The following is a 6802-nucleotide window of genomic DNA, read 5'->3' as shown; positions in this document are numbered from 1 at the left end:
CCCGCTCCAAGGGGGCCAGCTGTTCGCCCCCGATGGCCAGTGATGGAACCCACTGGTTGAACCGGGGTGCCGGTAACCACAGCCACTCCGTCTTGGAGGGGTTGAGCTTGAGTCTGTTACTGCCCATCCAGATGGGTATGCCGTTGTCTATGATCCAAGCACTTGCCCCTGATGCCAATTGACATTGCCTTTTTCCTTCCTGGAATTGTGGACTAGTTGGAAGTGGGGGGAAGGTGGCTGGAAAGGATGGTGAAGAGATTGATTTTGTTAGGTAGCAGGAAGAAACTGATACCATCTGTGGTCAACACTTCTCAGTTGGAAATAAGTACGTCAGAGGCAGATAGCAACCACGCCCAAAGGATGGGATGGGCTGCTTTGTGTCAAGCAGCACACATACACCCACGCCACCTTTTTCATTAATCTTCTGGAATGTGGTCCTGATCTGGTCACACTCCAGCCTCTTCATTCCTCATCGGTATTGCTAGGGCCCATTACATGAGCATTTTTTACCAAACCCGTAGCTGTCAAAAAGGCATCAGATATCTTTGTTTTCAATTCCACTGAATAAATTTCTCAAAGAATTTCCAGATTCATGGGAATTTACAAAGAGCCAGGATTAAACACAGCCCTTTCCTTTTCTTCTGCTAACCCTCAAGGATGGATCGAAGAGCATTTCTAGACAGCCATTCATATTATTCCTCAGATGTTTGGCAGATGTTTTGTATTACTATGTGGGTATCTTCACTGCTATTTTCTAGCCAGCCAGTGGGTCACCAACTGACCAATGCAAAATTGGAGGGGGGGAAATTACCCCTCATAAACGCTTTTATTTGTCTCTTCCCATGTGGTTTTTCTTTTTGTAAAGGAAGCACAAATGGAAGGGAACTTGAGCTATCTAGAAGGGAGCATGTAGCAAAGATGTCCCTTGATCCAAGTTCGAAGGATGGAAGGGTGATGGCTAGATGCCACATTGCCTTGACTATAAGAGGGAGGAAGAAAATCCCAGGAGCTGGATGAAAAGATGTGGAAAGACTTCCCACTAATTAAAATGCTAGGCTTTACAACTACCTTTGCAAAACTGTCTTTGCAGCATTCAGTGGGAGCAGGAGCTGAGCCAATAGTTAAATTAATTGGCTCAGTTTCTTAAGCCTTGGTAAGCCCGATGGTACAGTTGGGACAGAAGGACACAGCTCCAATCTTGTCAGTGCAGTGCTTCTATGTGCGAGGAGTTTATTTTTTTACACACACACACACACACTACAAATACTGTATAGGTCTTGTTTGTGCTTTCTGCGAATTACCTAAGTCTTGCATAGAACCGGATAGAATGGATGACAACTTTCCAAACCTTACATAAACCATTTGCAGACTTCAGTTCAAAATCAGGTTATTGGGTTCCTCCTGCCTTTTACCACTTTTATTAAATGAACAGCAGAGAAGTTGCAACGAACAAGAGGCAGGAAGAAAAATAACTCTTGTCTAAGTACAAGATAATTGCTTCCATATGCTTACGCACACGGGCATACACACATGTCTGCACACACTCTTACATTTATATAATACCCAAATAATTGGAGAAAAAGACAAGATAGATAGATCACTTCATGAATAACTAGAAAAAAACAACAACCATCATTGTAATAGATTTTTTGTGCAGGAGAAGCAATGAGAAATGTATGTTTATTCAAACAGGTGTGTCACCGAATGAAAATGCATGTAGCTAAAATTGGACAGGTGATGCAGAGTCCTCAGTTTTCTTTCCTTCTCTTCTTGAACAACTCGCTGTCAAAATCCTAAAGACGCAGAGATAGGGGGCAGCAGGTCATCTCTTTTGTACCAGCTTCTAAGGTCATGTAAGGACAGTGACAGGGAAGGCTGTGGAAAGAAAAGAAAAATCAATAATTAGTCTTGAGGGTTTGAAGAAGGTATGTCCAGTGACAGATATCTGGTCTGCTTGCATCATGTGTTTGGGTACGTTGTGTGTCAAGTGATGTTTTCGACTCCAAAGCTTCAGAAGGTAGAAATACCGCAAGATGAAGAGATAATTAAGAAGATATTAGATTGTGCAGAAATGGATAGACTTACATTGAAAATCCAACAGAAAGAAGACACAAGATATTATCAAACATGGAACTTATTTTATCAATGGCTGGAAAAAAGAGGTGAAGAGTAAGAAGGGAATTGGTATTGTTAAGCAATCTAAATACACAGACAACACGAGGTTTACTAAGCACTAAGAAATGTAATGAATAGAAAATGAATAGAATTTATTTAAAAAGAAGAAGAAGGTAATCCTGATGGCATTGGCCTGGTGAGACGGGATCTCCTCCTCCTTCTTTTGCACAAGAGCCTATGGGCCACGTGAAAGGAGCCCTTGTTCTCCCACGGAGTTCAAACTCTGCAAAGACAAGCGGCCTCTTGGCAAGGCAGGTTTGGAACCGCAGATTTGCTGAGGAGGCACTATTTAAAAGATTACGGTGAAAAGGGAGTGAGAGGAAGGGAGGGGAGCAAGAGGAGGAGGGAAAATGAGGTTAAGAGCTTGGAGGATAACGTGAGAAATCTGGAATGAGCAGAATGAAGATTTTTGAGGCCCAGTTCGTCCTAACATCTACTGTGTGAAATAGTCACTAATTGGAGTAAGAATAGCCTTGGCTTATTTTTCTTTCCTTTTCTGGATATTTTTTTCCCCACAGGCCCTGCCTGCCTGGCTGTTTTATTTACAATGTAGAGTTGTTAAGATTCTATTTGTCTATATTTACCACAATTTATTTTAAAGAGTCTGTGTACTCAAACAGATTTTGTTTCATAGAGAGGAAATACTTAGGTTAGCTATATATCGCCTAGGCCAGGGGTGTCCAAACTTGGGAACTTTAAGACTTGTGGACTTCAACTCCCAGAATTCCCCAGCCAGCATGGCTGGCTGGGGAATTCTGGGAGTTGAAGTCCACAAGTCTTAAAAGTTCCCAAGTTTGGACACCCCTGGCCTAGGCACATATATGACCAGAAACAGATGCACACCAGAGGTGGCATTCAGCCAGTTCTAACAGGTTTTGGAGAACCAACAGCGGAAATTTTGAGTAGTTCGGAGAACCGGCAAATAGGCTGGCCCCACCCCCACTGCTCCCAGCCTCCCAGCTGATCTTCTTTTGTTGCCCTGAACAGGAGAACGGAACTGGAAAGCAGGTTAGTGGGGTGGGGAGGGAATGGGGATTTGTAGTATCCTTCCCCTGCCATGCCCACTAAGCCACACCTACCAAGCCATGCCCACAGAACTGGTAGTAAAACAATCTGAATGCCACCACTGACGCACACCCTGAGGAGAGCAAGCCAAGATTAATATGGAGCATTCCAACACTGCATGGCAAAATCCCGGTAGAACAAAAAGAAGCAATGAGCAACAATTACCACTCTTCCTGCTTTTTCTGTTGTCTTCCCTTAAATCCCATTGTGACGGGAATTAATGTGGGCCAATCAGGAGCATCTGAATCACGGCATTGGCGAAATGAGCTCATTTTTAAGAGAAAAGTCCAGTTTGGCGCTGATGTAGCCATAAATGATCCACTGCAAGGCTGATGGGAGACCTGAATTCCAATCCTGCTTCTTTTTTTATTCTTTAATGGTCCAGGAGTCCATTAAATGGGACGTTGTGGAGACTGAAGTAACTCTTGTTCTGATGCTGCTCTTATGAGCAGGATAGAAAGCAGGATGAGATCATACTTTTACAAAGATTCTGCAAATATAAAATTGACCCTAAGCGCCAGGATAGAAGGAGATGATTTAATCCAACCGCTTGCCCTGTTGCACAGGAAACCACTCCTAAAGCATGCCCAACAGACATTTAAATATCTCCAGTAACTCACCATCTCCTGAGGCAGTGTGTTCCGTTGCTGATCACCTCTCACTCTGAGGAATGCTTTTCTTGCTCTCCAACTGACACCTGAATCTTTGGCAATTATGCTGTATTGCAAACGGCATTGATCTTCACTGTCAACACCCTCCTAGGCATGTTCTATGGACCTCTGGACTATTATGCTTTGTTCACATGGTCGTCTTTCACTTGAAAAGCTTGTTTCCTTGCCAGAGGTATTGAAACAAACCCAGCTGCTTTGCACAAAAATAATTGTGCATAGGCTGGAGCACAAGAGCCCAACAACTACTCATCTTTCATACCGCCACACACTTTTACATTGGATTTTCAGGACTTACCAAACCACCAACTAGACAACCACACTTTTAGCTTAGTGTGTCTTCCGGATGCATTGCATTATAGTTAGTTTCTTTTCAGAGTGTCGTGCAAAAACTGACCCCCCCCTCCAATTGAGCTCTTCAAGCATGGCTCCATATATAGATACAGAATCAGATCAATGTATGAGCGTAGGGGAGAGGGGGCATGGGCATTTATTATATCTATGACCTGTCATCCTTGTACAATAATGAAATGACGTAATTAGCTTCAGTCATCTCATATGACGCAACTGAGACAAATTTGATGAACATATATGATATATCATGAAGTGCATGATATCATATTTGACATCATATCACTTTGACGTCATGATGTCCTCTCATGGTTGTGCATGGAAAGGAGCTCTTGGCCAACCTGGCTGAGGATGATGGGAATTCCAGACAACATATGAAGAACAGAGTAGGTTGAGACATGTACATGAATCACTACTCTATTTTGATATAAAGAAGTCAAGCACTTACCTGAATGAAGTCAGTGATTCTGATTTTATTATCTAATTAGCAGAAGTCACACTAGCTTAAAGACTTCCATATTCTTTCTACTGGCAGGTTATGTTTAAGGCTCATACCTGAGATTTGGTGTTGGTTAACCCATGTTGCTTCATTCAGCGTCAACCATCATTTGGAGCACTTTCCATTTGATCTTTAGCGTTGGGTTGAGCTCATAAAGCCATAGCACAGTCACTCACGCGCTGGTGACGTCCCGCCTAGACTACTGTAATGCTCTCTACATGGGGCTTCCCTTGAGATGCACTCGAAGACTGCAGCTGGTCCAGAACGCGGCCGCGCGGGTGATTATGGGGAGTACGAGATACTCCCATATAACACCTCTCCTGCGCGAGCTGCACTGGCTTCCTGTGGTCTATCGGGTGCGTTTCAAGGTATTGATTACCATCTTCAAAGCGCTCCATGGCACAGGACCTAGCTACATGCGGGATCGCATCCTGCCCCATACATCCCTACGACCAATTCGCTCGCACAGAGAGGGACTTCTCCGGGTGCCGTCCACTAAGCAGTGCCAGAGGGCGGCACCCAGGAGTAGGGCCTTCTCTGTGATGGGCCCCGCCCTCTGGAATGACCTCCCGCCGGATATTAGGATTACCACCGACCTCCGCTCCTTCCGTTCAAAACTCAAGACCCACCTTTTTCAACTAGCAGGCCTGGCTCAACCATAGCTCCATTTTATTCCTCCTGGCAATTTTTAAACTTGTAATTTCCATTGGGGTTTTAATTTTAACTTATTTTAATATTTCTATGTTATTATAATTATTGTATTGTGTTTTATACCTCCTCCGTACAATGTGTAATTTTATAATATGTGTTTTTATTTATTGTACGCCGCCCCGAGTCCCTTTGTGGAGAGGGAGCGGCTAACAAATTTAATAAATAAATAAATAAATAAATAAATAAATAAATAAATAAATAAATTTATAGACTTCTATAGCACTCCATAATGGCTTTACAGAACTCTCTGCGCAATTTACAAACTCAGCAAATTGCCCCTAACAATCTGGGTCTTCATTTTACTGACTTTGGAAGGATGGAAGGCTGAGTCAACATTGAGCCCCATCAGGATCGCGCTTCAGGCTGTGGGCAGAGTTTGCCTGCAATACTACATTCTAACCACTGTGCCACTACGGCTCCTTAGATTAGTTGTGTGATTCTTGTCTACTTGGTGTTTTTTAAATTGAAAATACTACTGTCCCTTCCATGGATATCAAAATCTGGCTCTGGCAAAAAGAGTGGCTGTTCACAAGGTGGAAATTCAAAGTCAACTCAGAGAGCTTGTGACCATTGATTTCTGTTTGTAGTCGATAGCTAGAGTCTCTCTGGATAGACACATCAGTTTGGTCAGCAAGCAAAATCACCCAGCTTCAAGACAAAATGGCTGTGGAATACAGACAGGAAAGGAAAAGAAACACTAACATAATCGCTGCAGGTATACAAGCATCTTCATGTTGAAAAAAGAGCAATCCAATAATTTGCAGAGGTCTTTCTTATCTATGTATGTTGTGCCTTGGATGAAGGTGTAGCAGAATTGAATTCCAAGAGACTTATCAAGCTATGGTTGAGTGTCTATGGACTTTCTTGTCAATGGGGCAGACATTAATGCTGTTGTCATACTCATGGATGTGTCATACTAAGAGCCGGTTCACCAATGTTTCCCACTTATCCACAAAGGTAAGAGAATTTATCGTCATCAAATCACCAAGCCATTCTCTAGGTTTTACCAGAAAATAGGCACAAATTATTGTCAGATCTGAAATCACTGAAGCCCAAGGTCTTTGCCTAAAACATCTCAAGTGTTTCTTGCTGACCATTTTTTTGTGAAAGGATAGGCAATTCTTTATTCCATTAATTCTCACACCATTGCCTATTGAATGTGTAACTTCTTTATCTTTAGCTCTGTGCCCTGGTTTCCTTGATGATATGAAATGTTTGAAGATGACGTCTAGATTATCATGCTCTCCTCACATCTGTATGAACTTTCTCAGTTCACAGGATAGACGGCTGAAGATACGTTTTGTGGAAGAACCTGTTAGGGCAGTTACATTTT

The 6802-nt window shown here is 42.8% G+C and overlaps 1 protein-coding gene across 1 annotated transcript in view; it reads right to left on the bottom strand.

Annotated features, from left to right (window-relative positions):
* Positions 1–1483: 1483 nt before the first annotated feature.
* The window catches only part of FOXO3 (forkhead box O3), a 160536-nt gene continuing 155217 nt past the window's right edge, over positions 1484–6802 (bottom strand). The window contains exon 4 of the transcript XR_014174515.1: positions 1484–1875. The gene's annotated coding sequence lies outside the window, so the exon portion shown is untranslated. The remainder of the gene's footprint in view (positions 1876–6802) is intronic.

Source organism: Natrix helvetica (genome assembly GCF_964273705.1).
Source record: "Natrix helvetica genome assembly, chromosome: 2".
NCBI classification, from domain to species: Eukaryota; Metazoa; Chordata; class Lepidosauria; order Squamata; family Natricidae; genus Natrix; species Natrix helvetica.
Note: the sequence above shows the minus strand (reverse complement) of the source record. Positions and strands in the feature narration are given on the sequence as shown.